The sequence below is a fragment of the Pygocentrus nattereri genome, chromosome 18 (genome assembly GCF_015220715.1).
Source record: "Pygocentrus nattereri isolate fPygNat1 chromosome 18, fPygNat1.pri, whole genome shotgun sequence".
NCBI lineage: Eukaryota > Metazoa > Chordata > Actinopteri > Characiformes > Serrasalmidae > Pygocentrus > Pygocentrus nattereri.
The window spans coordinates 18,119,486-18,139,411 of record NC_051228.1 but is presented as its reverse complement, the minus strand read 5'-3'; positions in this window follow the sequence as shown (position 1 = coordinate 18,139,411).

Here is a 19,926-nt window from a genome sequence, read left to right as displayed (position 1 = left end):
GTGGATGTTTTCAGATGTGAAGCAGCTTGATTTTCTCCACTCTGAAGATGAAACCTTGAGTGCTGCCTACCTGATGGGGACAGTTTTGGTGTCTACCAGGTCTTCCAGGTGGTTGTTAGGAGTCTCATTATATCTGTAGTTTTTAATCAGTTTTTGAACTTCAGTTTCTGAATCTTTTGCTTGTTATTTTTCTTTGACCTTCTCCTTTCTTATGCCAGTGGATCATCTTATATCTAATTTCCTTAAAAATATATCCTGAAAATCAATAACTTGTATTTCATGGCTGTTTTTGTGACTGGAAATCAATGAAGTGAACATCTGCTTTGCAACCCATTTTCCACACATTGAACCAGACATTCACTGCATTGTACCACCTCTTCTCAATCAATGAATCCAATCGCACAAGGTATTTACAGCCCAATCACCCTCATGCAACACCATCTGGTGGAGTCTGAAGTTACTACCACCTTAAGCATGCAAAGTCACTAAGTTTTTGTCCAGGGAGCTTACTTGTTAGAGAAGCACAGAATGGAGCCTAATTCTCACACTAAGCATCAGGCTAAACTGTAATATGCAGTGTGTATGGAACATGTACTAGAAAACAAAAAAATTTAATGCTGTCATTCTAAACGCAGAGCTGACGTGTGTACTGCTTCTGTACTGTTCTCTCATACAGTGCACATGTATTATTAATGTCACAATTACATCACAGATGAATGCAAGCCCTCATTTCTGCATCTAACTTCTAACATTTTCAAACAGTTAACATTACATCACTTCCTTCAGCATGGGCAGGAGACTGAAATATTAAAACTGCTGAGAACATCAGACCTGTTTATGAACAGAGTCCCAGTCACATTTATCCCTCTGTTGTGTTATTAAAGTTTAAATTGATAAACTTTTTCAAATGAAGTCATCTGTTCAAAAGTAAAGAACTTTCTCACTTTGTGTCTCCCCAACTATCAATTTTACATCAGGACACTTTGTTATGGAAAACATGCCTCACTCTCCAATATCTTCCCAAGTCTGTTCCTAAACGCGAGAAAGATCCCAAGAAAACAGTCTGCGTCAGATTCATGACGTGTTCTTAAAGCGCAGAACTGTTCTCACCTTTGTGCTCTTCAGTGTGTGTAGATTCTGTTATTTTCTAAGAACAAAACCAAATAAGAAAACTTTGGTGTATGCCAAAATCTTTGTAAAAACTGCATAAGTTGGTTTTAAGAAGAAATTTCTTCTTAACAGTGGTTGGTGAATGAGGCACAGTGTTATGTGATTACACTGAGGTGCAAAATATGGGAAAAGAATGAGCTCAAAAACTCAGAAAAGTATTGACATGTTATTTGGGAGTGACAAGTTTCTCATAACTCCTTATACTGTCTGTCAAAAATTTATGGCTACCTCTTACCTTTAGTCCCTGCAAAAGTTCAGTTATTATAAAGCACTCAAAAGTAGTCTTGGGTCACTTTTAATATCAAGTCATTGTGCTCTTTTTTCCTTGTTAACATATTAACCCCTTACAATCTGATGTTGCTTCTTTGACAATAAACTGCAGTAAGACACTAAAAGACTGCTGTTACTTATGGAGCTCCTCAAGGCTCAGTCCTTGGACCTCTTTTGTTTATTGTGTACATGCTTCCTCTTGGTCACATAGCACGTAGCTTAAAGCTGAACTTCATACACAGATGACAGACAGATCTACCCTAGCACCTAATCTACTGAAAACCCACCTCTCCCCCACCTAGAAAAACCTAAATTAAAACCGGGATGAAGCACAATTTCCTTATGTTAAATAGTGATAAAACAGAACTCATTCTTAAAGGATCCAAATCAACCCTCACCAAAACTACCTCTCTCTCTTTTCTCCACCTCCATAACGCTGTGTCAACAGGTTAATTTGAATGTGTTATATAGTGATAGTAAAGTGTGACTGTTAATGTGCCAAGTGCTCTTTGCTCTAAATGGGCAGTTTATAATTGCACTCTTTCCTTCACAGTTCAGCCTGTCAGAGTTAAAGTTTTTACTGTCATTTTGCTACACATTGTATTTTAATTGAACACACACACACACACACACACACACATATATATATATATATATATATATATATGTAATCACATTTGAATCACATTTATATTTGATTTCCATTCTGTATGAACAGGTTGACAAAACTGAACACACAGCAATAACTTTTCATACTCAAATCATAAATAAATATCTCCTCTGCTACTTACAAACACTAAAGTGGGATGAATTGAACATTTGGAGTCTTCCACACTATTTTTCAATTTGCTTTAGAAATAATGATAATAAAAATATGAATAATAATAAAACATATCTTGTATAGTGCTTTACAAGGACCCAAACACTCTTACAATCATAATAGATCACAGAACACCATAACAGAAACAGAAAAACACAGAAGCAGACAGCAGAGACGTCAGGATAAAGTTGTACAAACCTAATTAAAAAAACAACAACTGTATTTTAGATGTGGATAAAATAAAAAAGTAGTGATTAGTGAAGCCTGTTAGACCTGTAATAAACTGAAAATTGTACAAAAACATAACATTTGATGTTTTATCTTCTGCACTCATTCCAAATATGATGGCTGCAACACATTCCAATAAAGTTGTTACAGGAGCATGTTTACCACTGTGTTACGCACCTTTCCTTTAACAGCACTTTAACCATTTGGGCACTGTAGACACAAACTGATCTAGTTTTGAAAGCAGTTTTTTTCCCATTCTTTAGCTGTGTAACTGTACAGGGCCTTATTAAGATACATGTTTTCGGACAGAAATCTGGACTCCAGGCAGGTCACTCTAGAACCCCACTCTCTCTTGCATCCATGCTGTTGCAAGAAGTGCAGAATTTTTCTTGGTGTGCCATGCTGAAATAATCCTAGACACCCCTGAAAAAGATGGCGTCTAAAAGGTGGCATATGTAGCTACAAAATGTGCTCTTCTTTAAAGGTGCTTTCACAGTTGTGCTGCTTACTTAATACCTCCGCACACTATGACAGATGTTGGATTTAAAACTTTAACAATCTGGATGTCCTTTCTTCTTTGGTCTGGAGAACACAACAGCCATCATTTCCATAAACAATCTCAAAAGTTGACTTGTCAGAGCACAATACATGTTTCCACTGACCATCAGTACATTTCACATAAGCTTGATCCCAGAGAAGTTGGCAGCGTTTCTGGACATTGTTGACGTATGATGTCTACTGTGCAGAGTACTGGCAGATTTTTTTAAAGCAGTGCCAGTAGCGGTAGGTTGTTAACTAGAGAAAAAAAGATTCGTTCTAAATATGGAGAGAGAGTTGGACTGCTGGACTTGTGGAGGATGAGAGTTTCTGAGATGGAGGCAAATCTAGAAAAGGCTCAAGCACCAAAACTATGAAGGTTGGATAGAGGTGGTGAGCAATCCAGCTAAGGAGGAACAGAGAGTATGAGTGGGTTTTTAAGGAAGAAGATCAAGAGAGAAGGTAAACAAAAGGTTAGGAGTATTGTAACGCAGAGCGAGGAGGCGGACGCATATACGGAGATAAGCAAGATTTATTATGGGCAAATCCAGGGTCATAGTCGAAACGGTCCAGGTTCAATGAGCCAACACAGATAGAATGATAGTTAGACATGATGACAAACAACAAACAGGTTCAAACTGTCCAAAGAATACGTCAAACGAACAGCACGATCATACACATCGAACAAAGCAAACAAATCAAACAAAGACCAGCGAAAACAAAAGGCAAACACAGGGCTTAAATACGACACCGGGAAGACGAGGGACAGGTGAAAACAATCGGAGCAGAGTCACAAAACAAGGGGCATGAACCAAAACAAACGCACATGGAAGACCAAAACAAAAAGCACATGGAGTGGGAGGAGCCAATCGTGACAGTTCCCCCCACCAAGGCACACGGCTCCGAAGCGTGCCAAACAAAACAAAACGGACACAAGGGACCAAAAAACAGAGAACCAAACTAGACAGGGACAGGACACGGGACAGGCACAGACACAGAAGCCGAAATAGGAACCACGGGCACAGAAACAGAGGCAGAAAGGGGCACACTAGCGGAAGCCAAAGGCACAGAAACAGGAGACACAACATAAGACACAGGAACAGACGAAACACGGAGGGAGGACGAGGAGGCACACCACAAAAAGACACTGAACGAGAGATGAACGGAGGAACAACAGGACGAGGGAAACAAGAATGGACCACAGACCACGCAAAAGATAAAAGATAGGGGAACAGGAACCAAGACAGAAACAGGAACAGAAACCGGGACAGAAACAAAAGCAGACACAGGAATGGGAACCACCACAGGAACAGGAACGGGTACAGACACAACAGACGGGAACAAGACAAAACCAGGAACAGAACAGGGCAGAAACGAAGAAACAGAAACGGAAGACCCACAAGCAGACACAGAAGAAACAGGAGACCCACTGGGGAACAGAGACTGGAGAAACAGGAGGTTCAGGAGCCCCACGGGTAACAGATACATGCCAGGGCGGGAGCAAAGGGGCTGCAATGTCCATGTGGGCAGGCGGGCCCGCAACGATGTCCATGGGGTCAGGTGGGCCTGCAACGACTTCCACGGGGGCAGGCGGGCCTGCTATGACGTCCACGGGGGCAGGCGGGCCTGCTAACGACGTCCATAGAGACTGATGGCGGGTCCAGAGGAGTGGCGACCGGCGGCGGATCCGGAGGCGCGGCGACTGGGACCCACTCGGCCGTTCCCAAGGTTCACTCGAGCGATAGGCATCTCGCAGTGGCCCTTGCGAACGAGCAGAATACCATAGTAGGGATATTCTGTATGCTCCGTCCGTCTCACCTCGTCTTACGCTGCAGGTCGCTCCTCCCTGCAGCACTGCTCAAGACGGGTGGACCCAAGGCATGGCACGTACCTGAGCTCTCGTCGTCCAGACACAAGGCGGGAAGGTCCTTCGCCTTCTTGCGGGACCGACAAGATGCCCGTGTACCCTCAGCGCCAGGGGATTTGCTGTCTCCGGCTTGGTGGCATTGGGACATGTCAAACTCGGGCTGCTTAGAAACTGCGTCCTTTGGTGGCTGGTCTTTCTGTAACACAGAGCGAGGAGGCGGACGCATATGCAGAGATAAGCAAATCCAGGGTCATAGTCGAAACAGTCCGGGTTCAATGAGCCAACACGGAGAGAACGACAGTTAGACATGATGACAAACAACAAACAGGTTCAAATGGTCCAAACAACACGTCAAACGAACAGCACGATCAAACACATCGAACAAAGCAAACAAATCAAACAAAGACCAGCAAAAACAAAGGGCAAACACAGGGCTTAAATACGACACCGGGAAGACGAGGGACAGGTGAAAACAATCAGGGGCAGAGTCACAAAACAAGGGGCATGAACCAAAACAAACGCACATGGAAGACCAAAACAAAAAGCACATGGAGTGGGAGGAGCCAATTGTCACAAGTATACAACACAGGGGCCTAGGAGAGTTAAATATTTAGAGTTTTGAGACTTTCGGAGACCTTTCTGATTTTTTTTTCCTCAGAGAATTATTCTTCATTTTATATTAATAAATCTTATGCTCAGTTACATGCACTGTGGTGCTATAAGAACTCTGACTAGTGACCTTACGTTTTCTATAATATTTAAACTCCAGCACATGCAGAACCCCCCTCTACTATACATTACTGTTCAAAGGTTTGGGTCACTTGCCATATTTACAGTTTTTACTATAAATTACTGCATATACAGATGTAAATATTATAAACTATACAGGACCATGTCTTAATAGATTCATTACTATTAATACATTGTTTTATTTGAAAATATTTGATACAGTAAGAAATTGTTCAGGTAGAAATATAATGATCCATAGACTGTAATATACTGTATTTATCAGTTTTTCCAAAAAAATTGGGTTATTCATTTCATTGTAGCTTCATTTTGGATATTTATATTATAAATTCGTTCTCGTCATAACTTCATTATATACTAATTCATTTAATATTAATGATTAATTCAATACCTTATTCATTTATTATGACATCATTATTATTAATACAATTGAACTGAAATTAATTTCTCTTTTGAAAGTGTTTAAAAAGTTTCTTTAGTAAGCCATATGTTCAAAACCATTTCAAGCCATTTCATGCTATATATCAAAGCATAGAATGATTCTATATGGAACTCTACATACTTACATTCCCTTTACTAAAGAACCCTTGAAGAACCATCTTTTTAACAGTGTGGAACATTCACATAACAACAGCACCTATTATATACATTTAAAAAAATAAAAGCATCAGTGGTAACTGTATGACTGCTTTCGTATGGCATCCAATCCAATACACATATACATACTAACTAAATCCTCCCGGTTTAATCCATGCTTTAATTATGAAAATATACATAATATTGGAAGTCTCTACAGCTCCACAATTATATGAAACCTGTCATAGTGCATAGAACTAGCATTTTAAAGTCATTTTGTATATTTATCTGCAACCAAACTGGTTTTAAATTATTAAAAACATCAGTGAATGTACTTGTATCCTGCTTGAGCAACAAAACCCCATAAAATATTGATAAACAAACAGTTAGTCTTCATTATATATTAATAAACACATTGCTATAATTAGATACGCCTTATTGAGCAAGCAGACTTGCTTAGAAGTGACCTCACTGACCTTCCTATGATGTCATGTTGCAATGGGATCTGTGAGTGCGCAGCCAGCCCTCTTTATAAAGAGCTGCCTACTCCACACACTCACACACCACTGCTCTCTTCACAGTCATGTCCACATACACAAACTCCACAGGCAGGAACACTCACATGCACTCTGTCTCCCCCGCCATGACCAGGCTGATTTTTGACACAGCGCATCGCAAGAAGGCCGCTGCCAACATCTTCGCAGACATGAAGCAAGACGTCCTGCTGAAGCTTTTTGAAAAGGCAGGTGATCTGCAGGCGGTCGAGAGAGCCAACAGCATTGTCTGCTACGCCAACGACCCTGACCGCATCAGCCGGGCGCTGAAGGCCCTGCAGCAGGACAAGAAGGACAAGTTCACACTCATAAATGGACTGAGGAGGTCATCACTCAGATTACGCTGAGAAGAAGAGAGAAGATGCTCCCTCTGTAAACAGGTGGACTCCAGCGCATGCTGCTCCTCAAAATGATGAAGATGATGATGATGAACAGGTTTGAGAAGTGTCTGAATGTCTGAGATGTGTGACCCCTTAAACTCTATGCTTATAATTCTGTTGAAAAATTTAAAGCTGGCAGACACTGGCAAAGTTCAACTGCTGAAAACTGGTGGACGCTGGAAAAGCTCAGAAGTTGAAAGCTGGCAGACGCTGGAAGAGCTCAGAAGTTGAAAGCTGGCAGACGCTGGAAGAGCTCAGAAGTTGAAAGCTGGCAGATGCTGGAAGAGCTCAGAAGTTGAAAGCTGGCAGACGCTGGAAGAGCTCAGAAGCTGAAAGCTGGCAGATGCTGGAAGAGCTCAGAAGTTGAAAGCTGGCGGATGCTGGAAGAGCTCAGAAGTTGAAAGCTGGCAGACGCTGGAAGAGCTCAGAAGTTGAAAGCTGGCAGATGCTGGAATAGCTCAGAAGTTGAAAGCTGGCAGACGCTGGAAGAGCTCAGAAGCTGAAAGCTGGCAGATGCTGGAAGAGCTCAGAAGTTGAAAGCTGGCAGATGCTGGAAGAGCTCAGAAGTTGAAAGCTGGCAGACGCTGGAAGAGCTCAGAAGTTGAAAGCTGGCAGACGCTGGAAGAGCTCAGAAGTTGAAAGCTGGTGGATGCTGGAAGAGTTCTGCTGCTGTTATGGTGAATGCAGTGGAATAATGAAAAGACACTGGAAAGTTGAAGAGAAAGACATTGTCTTCTTTGGGTGAACTCCCATGCTGGCTACAGCTCATGATGATGATGAGGATGATGATGATGATGAACAGGTGCTGAGAAAGCTGTATAAGAAGGGTCTAAACTTTTTAACTGTTTATAGGCTTTTCCTTCAAGCTTGTCATGCACATAACAGGCAGAAGTTCAGAGTAAACAGAATGTGGTCTAGTGATTCAGGTCTTCTGAACTGAATCTGTCCATTTTAATGAATCAAATGTCTGATTCAGTTAGTCGGCTCACATCAAGTCAACTTTGCTCTCATTTGCCACATATATAATCAGACTTCGGCCAAAGTACAAATGCAGAAGAGAATACCGAAACCATTTATAGTTGTAAGCAAATTCATACAGGATGTTCTAAAGTTGTTGATGTGGGTTAATCATAGTATGACTAATGTGGTTGAACTGTGAAAATCTCTGGCTTTTATCAGAATCTTTTATCAGACAAAATATTTGCTAGAAAAAGGTTTGATTCGGTTGACTGGTCAATTTAATAATGAATTTGAAGCTCAACATCTTAAAAAAGATAGTTCTTCAAGGGTTCTTTAGTAAAACCAAATAGATTTGCATGATTAAAGGGTTCTCTGTATGGTGAAATGGTTCTTCAGACTGATGGAGAATGTGTTGTATGTGGCTCTATATCTCAACAAAATGGGTTCTTCTACTGCTACAAGCTGGAAATCGTAACAATGGAACCAATGCTTTGAGACTATCAACTACTAACATTGGGCTTGTGGCCTGTAGAGATGCATATTTTTCATGTGTTTTGAAGTTATTTTTATTAAAATAAATTGTTTTACTATTAATTTTAATTCCCTGAGTCTGATTTTTCAGAGGACTGAATTGGTAAACTGTGAAAAGCAGTTACAGGTTGTTGATTAAATTTGGTGCACAGTGTTCAGATTTGAAGAAAACTGACATTGTTGATCATCTTGGTAAGAAGACTGATGAACTTCACTGATATTCACATGTACAGTGTAACTTGTGAGTTGAATGCTATGCTGGAGCCGGAGGTCATAGTTCAGCACTGAGCTCAGATAAATGATTACACTACCTTTCATTCAGAGTTACTCTTCCAGTCCACATTTACCATCAAAAAAGTGAAGATTCAAACTTAAAACACACTCTTATAATAATGTTTGTTAGGGTTCATCATATGACTTCATCCTTAAAAAACATGGTTCTTCAAACTATGACTTCACACTTAAAAAAGGTCTTCAAGGGTTCTGTATACTCTAACTACATGCTTAAAAAAGATGGTTCTTCAGGGATTCTTCACAGTATAACTACTCTCTTTAAAAAGATGGTTCTTTAAGAGTCCTTTAGTAAAGACAGTGGTTCTATACAGAACCATGAACACCTAAAGAAGAATTCTCCAGACACAGAATGTGTTGTATATGGTTCTACATAGCACCAAAAAGGGTTCTGCTATTGTTACAATGTCAAGCTTGTAACAATAGAAGAACAGTGTTCGGCACTATAGCGAAGTCTTTTCATTTCCATTTAGGCATGTAAATGGTTCTTTAGTTGTTTGTAGTCATATATAGAACCATTATTTTTACACAAGAACCAGCTTTTTAAAGAGTGTGTTATATAGTAGAGGTGGAGGACGTCTAATGCAGTTATAGATTTCCATTTTCATTTTTTATGTGGAAGAATGAATAATAGAAAAGTATTAAATATACTGACTAGATTTAATAGATTTCACTGAACTTCACTCAGGACATCATCTTTACACCTTGTGCTCAGATTAAATGGGAAACGTAAGCTATATTTGATCAGAACATTTTGTTCACTCAAACAGCGCTGTGTCAGTGAGAGGGCTTGTCAGGGAGCCAGTTTCAGTTACATGCTGAGCATAGATAAGCGTCTGTGAGAGTGTTGATGTTTCTAGCCTCACCCTCCTCCTCTAACTGGCCGGTCACAGCGAGGGTCAGTCTGAACTAGCTGAAACCAGTCCAATCTTCATTCGGGATCATCACCTTCGCTCATCAGGTGCTTTCCACTCCAAATGAAATACTGATAACGAGAGAGAGAGAGAGAGAGAGAGAGAGAGAGAGAGAGAGAGAGACTCTGTTATTCTCCGATACACCTCACAAAAAGCCAAGTTCAAACTTTTTCATGCCATAACGTCACAGTTGCAATGCAAAAATGTGGGTCTGACATGGAAAAACATGGTTGATTTATCATAGATAGCAGTATTTCCCATACACAGTCTATACTTGGGTGGCATCCAGGACCAGAGTGGGTCTTGTTTTCAGACTGGGAGTCACCCTAAACTCTACACTGCCTTCCATTTACTGTTTGAACGTCAGAGAGAAAAATATTCCTAAATGAAATAAAACTAAACCAGATAAACAAAAGAATGAAGAACCTCAGCAGAGGACACTTAAGACAAACTGGATGTGACTCTTAAATAAAGTAACTGAACTTGAGTTTGTGAGAAATACAAAGATTAATCAAATTAAAATGTAAAAGATGTGAAAAAAAAAAAACATTTAAATCAAAAAGCAGCATGAAGAATTTAAAGTGTGACTGCAGCAAAAGATTTTACTAGAAAAGAAAGGAATCTTTAGAATTAGAACATGTAATTAAAAACTAAAAGATTAAAGCTGGAAACTAGTAAACAATTTGTAAAACAAGATAACTAATCTCTAGTTTCCAGATCATGTATTCAGTGAGCACGGTCTCTCCCCGACATCCAGGCCATCCTTGAAGTTCTCACAGAAAGCGAAGGAAAGAGTTCGAATGAGTTAGTCTCATGACCTCTCACTAAGAATTGAACTGAACACAACATTTAATCTCTGTAAGAATTAGATGTGTGCACTGACTGAGACCCTGCTGGCCCTAAACCAACTCAGCGTGTGTTTGTGTACATTAAGTGGTGAAGACTATATTCCATGACAGTAACGTAAACATACAGATTTCATCAGAAACCTTTTAACCTGTCCAGAGTAATGAATGACCTGCTGTAAGGAAGCTGTTTCCAGTTTAATCCGGTAAAGGATTCATGAGAAGAAGGACGTTTTCAAAGTCTCAGCGCCAGGGTCTCAAAAACCGAGAGTCAGAGTTTGATCGTGAGCCGAGGATGCCAAAGCGCAGACATCATCCACTAACCCTAATGCAGCCCTCCTCCAGGAGACTTCCACGCCTCCTTAACTCGGTTAAGCAAGCAGAGAAATTCTGTGGAAAGTGGGGTTCCGGAGCAGACCAGAGCAGCAATTTACAGGTTATTAATAGTCATCGGAGCTTCTGAAATCATTGGGATTATATTATGGGATAATAACATTTACATTTCATAATTACCACTAAGCTAACGTTGAGGTAGCTGATCCAAACACCACAGAAGAGATTTCATTTCTTCTTTCTCACCCTTCAGCGCCACCGGCTCGACTTTACTCCCTCGGGTTTTAATCCTCTGAGCTCGTGTCTGTGCCGAGTTTAGCCGGCATGCAGCAAGTTCTGCGGTGAACAGGGCTGCTATCGTGCTAGCTAAGCTAATGCTAACTCTCTCCTCTCTCCTGGTGAGCTAACGTTAGCTAGCAGCACTGTTTAGCATTTACCACCAACTGTTAGAAAGATTTGACATTCACATTCTGAATGTGTTCACTTATTTGGTTAACCGTTCTCTTTGATTTTGAAATAAAAAAAATTGTAGAGACGGGTTTGAGGTGATTATAAAAGGGATGCCGCACAACGCTAGTTACCTGATAACTACCAACCTCGGAGCTACATAACTTTATAACATCTTTATAACATCTTATAAAACTGCAGCCAGCATTAAATGCACTTTTTTTCCCAGAAAACAGCGAGTTATTATTAATAATAGTTTACATAAACAAATATTCCACCGAGAAACGTAGTTCCGTAGAGGGTGGTATCACTGACAGCTGACAGTCTGTAACTGAGGTGCCCTTGAGCAAGACACCTAACCACCAACTGCCCCCCGCTGCGGATAGGGCTGCCCACCGCTCTGGCCAAATGTGCTCACTGACCCCTGGTGTGTATCTTCACTAATGTGTATGTGGTGATTCACTGCATGGATGGGTTAGATTGCGAAGTTGAAATTTCCCCATTGTGGTACTAATAAGGGTCTCTTAATCTTATATATCTTTACTTCTTCTATTTATTCATCTGTATAACAGCGCATGTTATACAGCGCAAGTGATCTATCTATGTATCTAGAAATTCTCTGGTAAAATCAGAACGTAATGTGTATTCGGCATGTTCTCTTCTGGGGTTTTTTCAGCACTTGTTTTTTGCAGTTCCACACAGCATGATCCCTGTTTCTCATACTGACTGTTACAGGCCATCTTCCCAGAATGCTCTTTCCTACCTCAGAAGTCTGGCCCGAGTATGTGGGAACTCTGACTGAATTATGAGTGTCACAGGGGGTCAGTTATTTTATTTTGGGGATTTGAATCATATTTCCGGATAGTTCCAGTTTTAACATGAACTGTTTCTCTTTCCATTACTGCTGAAGAGGTTTTCATGTAAATCGAGGTCTTTACTTACTCTACTGTTCAGAAATTTGGAATCACTTTTGATAAGGATAATTGCTGTAATTTTATTCAGTAGTATCTTACATAGTGTAGAAATACATCAAACTGGACAGCAGAAAATATGTTCAGATTATTAAATGACTGTAACTGTAATAACTGTAAAGACTCTATTTTCTTTACAGTGGTGGTGATAGGAACCAGGGATCGCCATTACTACAACACAAACATAGCCTTTTTATTCACTATCCAAAACCACCAGTGAGCCTACACATGTCTTCTGAGTTTAGATGGAATATTGATGGTGTGAAAATTGTGGAAAATTTGGAAAAAAAAACACCAGATCTCTACCATGTATTTTTAAAAAAATTTTTTGGCCAAAATCTTCTCAAAACTAGCATAAAACTGTGTCTCAGACATCAGGCAGTGCATTCATAAGCATATCATGTACAATCTTCAACTGTCTCTGAGGGAGCTTTTAGAGGTGGACATCTGGTTCCACCACTTTGAACAATTCTGACTGGGAAAGTTTCTCTTGAACGGAGCATTTCACACCAAACCTCTGTGAACGGCTTTGTTTACCCCTTAATTCTGCAGAAATGTTGTAAAAATAGCATCATTCAAAAGTCTGCACACATTGATTGCCTGTCTAGTTTTAACAATCATGAATACATGCTGACGTAAAAGGTTGATGCTTAAAGGCTTAAAGGCTTGAAATTATTAAGATAAATATGAGTAGTGGCACTGATACTTATCTATGAATGTATATCAGAAACAGACAGTTAAGTGCAAAATGTGTATTAAAACTGAGAAAAAGCCCCTGTGAGTAGCCCTCCGTAGTTCTTTCCATTGCTATTACAGTGGTAGAGTATAGAGGGTTTCCTAGCACAGGGGGTTTTAGAAGTCATAGCTCAGCCATGGATCTCTGTTCACTGTGTCTGGTGCTTGGCTGAGATAAGGCCGGCTGGCATGCTGTGTCACTCACACTGAAGATTAAAGAGTAGCTGGAACATCCCCAAACTGGGTTAACCCGAGGATCCAAATGTCCTGCCAGCTTAGTGTTTGTGATGATTTTTGGTCATACCACGTTGACGTTCCATCACCGCAGAGTACAAAGACTACTTTTTGCTGTGCTTAATCAAAACACTGACTCTTTAAAGTGTAAATGTGCTTCTGTCAAGTCTTTTCCTCTCATATTAATACACAACAGAGTGTATTTGCCTCCCTCTTCTGGTCAAATTGTATATTAAATGGAGTTCTTTTAATGGAGGTGCGTAAACAGAAATACTTTGTTTTTTTGTGGCATCACAAAAATAATTAGAAACAACTGATTCTGCAACTTCTTTTCCATATACGTTTACAGTGTTTACATATTATATCAAACACTGTAATTTAAATTGACCCGTCCAGGGTGTATCCTTTCTTTCACCCAATGACTGCTGGGATAGGCTCCAGCTTCCCCCGTGACCCAGAAGGATAAGCGGCTTAGAAGATTGTGTGTGTAATTTAAATTTCATTAATGGTGGAGGGTTGTCTGTTTTTATTTAAAAATACACTAGGTCCTAGATTTAATCCGTGTAAGGGAAGCTACTTAAAAATTCAATTAAATTATCCTTTATTATTCCCACAATGTGGAAATTCACCTCTGCATTTAACCCATCCATGTAGTGAAACACCACATATACATTAAGGGGCAGCGAGCACACTTGCCCAGAGCGGTGGGCAGCCCTATCTACGGCACCCGGGGAGCAACTAGGGGTTAGGTGCCTTGCTCAAGGGCACTTCAGTCATGACTTGTCAGCTCAGGGGATTGAGCCGACAACCTTCCTGTCACAAGGCTGGTTCCCTAACCTCCAGCCCATGACTTTTCTGCTCTGAAAGCATTGCTTTGCAGGCTGCCAATTCACGCTCAAATATGCTGAACAACAGCAGAGCTACACTAGAGATAAATCTAGTTTGGTTAACTAAAGCTACTTAAAGTAGTTCATCAGTTCCACCCAAAATACATACTTTGTAGTCCATCTGTTTCTGCATACTGTTACCCTGTTCTTTAGCCGTCAGGAACCCCACAGAGCACAGGTGTTATTATGGTGGTGGGTCATTCTTAGCACTGCAGGGACACTGATGTTGTGGTCAGTCCAGCAACAACACTGAGGTGTTTAGAACTCCAGCAGCACTGCTGTGTCTGATCCACTTGCACCAGCGATAAACCAGGGCCGAAATTTCACCAAATTTACTAGTGACAGAGGTGGCATCCTATAACAGAGCCACGTTTAAGCTCTTCAGTATGTCTTCTTCTGCTTCTAGTGTTTATCTACAGGATTTCATCTGCACAACAGTTTGGGGTCTCCTTTGTCATATTTATTGTTTTATAACGCACCAAATATTTTCAGAGATGAAAGCTCCAGACTGCAGGCAGATGGACTCTTTTACTATAGAGCAATGCTGTTGTAAGGCGAGCAGAATGTGGTTTGACATTGTCTTGCTGAAATAATCAAGGCCTTCCCTAAAAAAAAAGATGTCTGAATGGCAGCATGTGTTGCCAAAACATGTATATTGCTGCTGTCTGAAGAAAACCTTGTATCTCCAAAATAGTAACTTTACAGGAGAAGGAAAAAACATACTTCACTTTCAATGTGAGTCAACAGAACCAGAATTTTTCCCATGTCATTTTGGGTAATTTCTTTTAGGCCACTCATCACAAAATTTACAAACAATGTAAAGAGTAACAGATACTTTCAAATTATGTCAAAAACTGAAAAATGCCAAAAATGGAGATACAAGGTTTTCTTCCAACAGCAACGATATGTTTGTTAGGCATTTATGGTGCCTTCACAGTAACCCATGCCATATGCACTAATGCCCCTCAAATGGATGCTGCCTTTTGAAGTCTGCGCTTATAACAAGCCAGATGGTCTCTCATCTTTAGCATGGAGGATACAGCATCTATGATTTCTGAAAAGAATTTCAAATTTTGATTAATCTGACTACAGAACACTTTTCCACTTCACCTCAGGCCATCTTAAATTACCTTGGGCCCAGAGAAGGCGGTAGCATTTCTGGATACTGTTTGTATAAGGTTTTGTCTTTGCATGGCAGTTTTAACTTGCATTTGTGGATGCAGTGATGAACTGTGTTCACAGACAGGGGTTTTCAGGAGTGTTTCTGAGCCCATGCACTGATTTCCACTACAGAACTGTAGCCTGTTTTTAATGCAGTGTTGCCTGAGGGCCCGAAAATCACGGCCAGCCAATATTGGTTTTTGGCCTTGTCACTTGCAAACAGAAATTCATCGTTTTCGGAATCTTTTTACGACATTTTGTTCTGTAGATGATGAAAAGCAAAAATTATTTCATGTTGAGAAACAGTTTTCTCGAATTGTTACGCTATTTGCCTGTGCAGCCTTTCACAAAGTGGTGAACCCCTCCTCATCTAAAGACTCATACCCAGTCATGTTACTGACCTGTTGTCAGTCAACCTAATTAGTTGAAAAAAGTGAGCATATATTTCTCAGTTTCAAAATTTGATATGTTGTCTTTGTACTATTTTCAGTTAAATATGCACATCAAACATTTAATTTGCACATCATTGCATTTTGTTTTTATTTACATTGTGCAAAGCAGCCCAACTTTTTTGGAAACTGGGCTGTAGGACCTTTTTGAAAATGGTTCTATAGCAACAAAAAGAGTTCTGCAATTATTATAAGCTTGAGTCTAACCAGTAGAAGAACCCTTTTGGTGCTATATAGAACCATTTTCAAAAAGTGTTTCTTATAGAATCTAAAGCGCTAAAGCGGCTCACAACTGCAGCTTTTGCAATCTTATTTTTATGATTAACTGCATCAGCAGTTAAAGTTTTTCACCAGAAAATCACATTTAAAGTGTGTGTTGTCTGAAAATTGCTAATTTAGTTTTCCACTGTAGTTATGAGGCTGAATGCTGCTAAAAAGTAATGGAAGCCTATGTCCCCTGGAATGTTTTTGGGTGGAATTCTATTAACCCCTTGTAATCCCATGCTTATTACATACTAAGGCTTATTATTCAGTAACTACAGGGATTTCATTGCAAACTGGCTGAGCTATTTGTAGGTTATAGAAGTGTGTAATAAAACTTTGGGCCTGCTGGTGGAACCTGGCCATTCAAGGGGCTAAATTAACCTTGTGGTTTCACTGCGAAACTGAAGAAGCAATCTCTAGACACCAAAACCTGTCTTAGCTGACTGTCTGCCATTCAGGGTGTCCAAGAGCTTAACACTAGAAGTCCCAGAGATTTCAACCTAGCCCCTGAAGTCCTGAAAGTGGGTCAAAAGACCCTTAGTCCAAACTGATGACTCTGATGGCTCCAATTAGCATCCTTTCATTTGTAAATGTGGCCATTACCTGAAGAATCTGCAAGGGGACCCACAGCCTGCCTACACACAAACACCTCTCATCCCCCTCTGCCCAAATTCTACAGACAGGCCTGAGTGAGCTTGTTTCAAGAAACATACAGGAATTGGCAGCAAGATTATTCACAGGAAAAAAAATCTTACAACATCAATAGACACATTGCAGTTTACATATATGCATTTCTTACTTTATATCCTTTAATTCTATTTACTTCATATCTTAGTCCTTAGTCAAAAACATGAAAAAATATTTCTCATTCTCATTCCTTTCTTTTTATTCTTTTTATCGTCCAATACGTTTTTTATTACTCAACATATTTTATGCTCACATATTATTTCCCCTTTTGTTCTTTTCTTTTCTTTTTCTTTTCTTCACAAAAAATACAAGGTTTTGTCTATTCATTCTTTTAATTTTTTTATTTTACCTTTTTCTTCACCTGCTTTTTCTTCTCCTGTTCTTCCCTTCCATTTCCTTCTTTCTTTTCTCTACATTGTTACATGTATGTATATATGAATATTATTTGAAAACTGTTTGACCATGCTGGCTAGCAAAATAAGCTGGCCAATAATTTATGCTGGCTAATAAAAAAAAGCAGGTGAAGAAAAAGTTAAAAATAAAAATTTAAAAGAATAAATAGACAAAACCTTTCATTTATTTTTTTTTTGAAGAAAAGAAGGATAAGGATGAAAACTGTTTGACCATGCTGGCTAGCAAAATACAAAAACATAGATTAGCTGGGGGTAGGTTGAATAGTGTGTTACCTGCAAGCCTATGCATGCCAAAAGAGGACTGATAGTGCTCTAATGGTTAGGCAGAAGGAGGGGGCATGTCCTGAGCAGTGAACTGACAATTTGTATAAAACACACATTTTGTTTTGAAGCACACATAAAGTGTATGGGGGAGATGTGACCTTTCGCTGCTGATCTGTGATGTTGTGCTGCATTATACAGGTCATTTTGCCAAATGTACATATAGTTTGCAAAACATGCAATCTGTTTCAAGAAATATGCAAAAGTTTTTAAAAAAGATGTGGAAGAAGTGGGTTCAAAATGACAGTTTAGAAAAAGAAAACAAATTAATTGTGTTGATCCACCTCAACCTCTTGCAAAAGGGTGTAAGCAAAAGAATGTAAGTTGCTCCTGAGTGTCTGTCCACCCCCCAGCTGCATTGTTGTGCAGGGGACATGCATAAGGTTGCTAACACCTTAGCAAATTTGCATGCAGCCTTTTGTGCTGTGGGGGATAAATAGGTGACTGCTTCACCTATTTTGTTCACAAGAAACAAAATGCAGAGAAGGTTCACCACTCAACAGGCATTGGAACGGATCCTGAGTAACACCAACCCTTGTGACTCAGATGGAGAAGACATAGTCCTTCAACCGGATTCGGACTCTGAGCTGTCTTCAGGTTAGATTTCTCAAATTACCTATTTCCATTTTCTTTTTTTCCATCTTTTTTATTTAGAACCCAAAAAAAAAGTTTAATTTTTAATTATTTATCTTGCAGATGAGGAGACTCCTCCTCTACCAAAAAAGAGAGCTTGGTTGGCGAGTGAGCCGACAGAGACCGCAAAAGATGGTACAGTGTGGCGTGAAGAACAAGTGGGGAAACGTCTCCATTTCACCCCAATAGAACTGTACCCTACAGATGGAGAGCCAAGAGCTAGTGTCCGGAGTTGCCTTCAGAGCTTCCTCTGTTTTATCACTCTTGACATGCTTCGTAGCATTCAAGAATGGACGACACAACATGCACGTCACACGGAGCAGGTGGACTGGTTCATGGATCTCCCAGAACTAATGACATTTATTTCAGTCATTATCTTGAGGGGGGGTGACCAAGGTTCCACCACTACGTGACAGCTGGTCAGCAAACCTTGCAAACCCAAGGATCATTGCAACTATGGCCCGAAACCGCTTCCAAGACATCATGCAACACCTACGCTTTGATGACATGTTCACACGCAGTGAGCGAGCGGAGACCGATAAGTTTGCTGCAATCTCTGATGTGTGGAGATCATTTGTCACCAACTGCATCGCATCCTACAACCCTGGTCAACACATCACTATTGATGAACAGCTTTTCCCGTCAAAGACTCGCTGCTGTTTTCTGCAATACAGTGCAACAAAACCAGACAAGTTAGGTATTAAGTTTTGGGTGGCTTGCGACTTGAAATCAAAGTACATCTGTAATGTCCTCCCATATCTTGGCAAGGACCCCAGTCGTCCCAACGGGGAGAGACTGTCCGAGACTGTAGTGATGAGGCTGATGGAACCATTCATGGACAAGGGCAGAACTGTAACCATGGACAATTTCTTTACATCACTCTCACTTGCACAACAACTGCTTAGCCGGAAAACCACTATCCTCGGCACAGTCAACAAGAGTCCCCGGGAAATTCCTCAATCCGCTAGACAGATGGACCGCACTGAATTCACCACTCAGGTGTTTTCAACCACTGGTGCAACACTGACAGTGAATGCACCCAAACGGAAGAAGGTCGTCTACATTCTCAGCAGCATGCACAGTGTAGTTGAGACTGAGGATACCACCAAAAGGAAGCCAAACACAGTCACACAATACAACAACACAAAGTGCGGGGTGGATGTAATGGACCAAATGCGGGAGTACAGCGTGCGTGCAGGAATACGGATATGGCCAGTTGCCGTGTTCTACAACATGATTGACATGGCAGCACTAAATGCACGTGCTTTATCAGGCATGCACTGGGGTGCAGGAGAGACGGGTCGACTTCCTGGTTGAACTTGTAAAAGAGTTGGGTGACTCTCATGTGAGTGAGAAGAAGGCACGCAAGGAGAAACTGCTTCGGCAACAACCTTCCACACCCAGCCCTGGCAAAAGGGCGAAGTGTCAGGTCAACCATCGATGCACGAACAATTGTGCAACTGTGAGATGTGTCGACTGCTACAAATACACGTGTGGCAAATGTACCAGGGACAAACCCTGGCAGTGCCAGGTATGTTCTGACAGTGCAGACAGACTGCTGAGTGAGTGCTGAAATGCTAGCCACACAAAGAAATGCCACTCACACACACACGCAGCCCCCCACTGCAGACTATTGTAAATATGTGTGGAATTGTTTTATTCCTTGTATTTTTTGTATTATTTTTATAACAAAAATAAAAA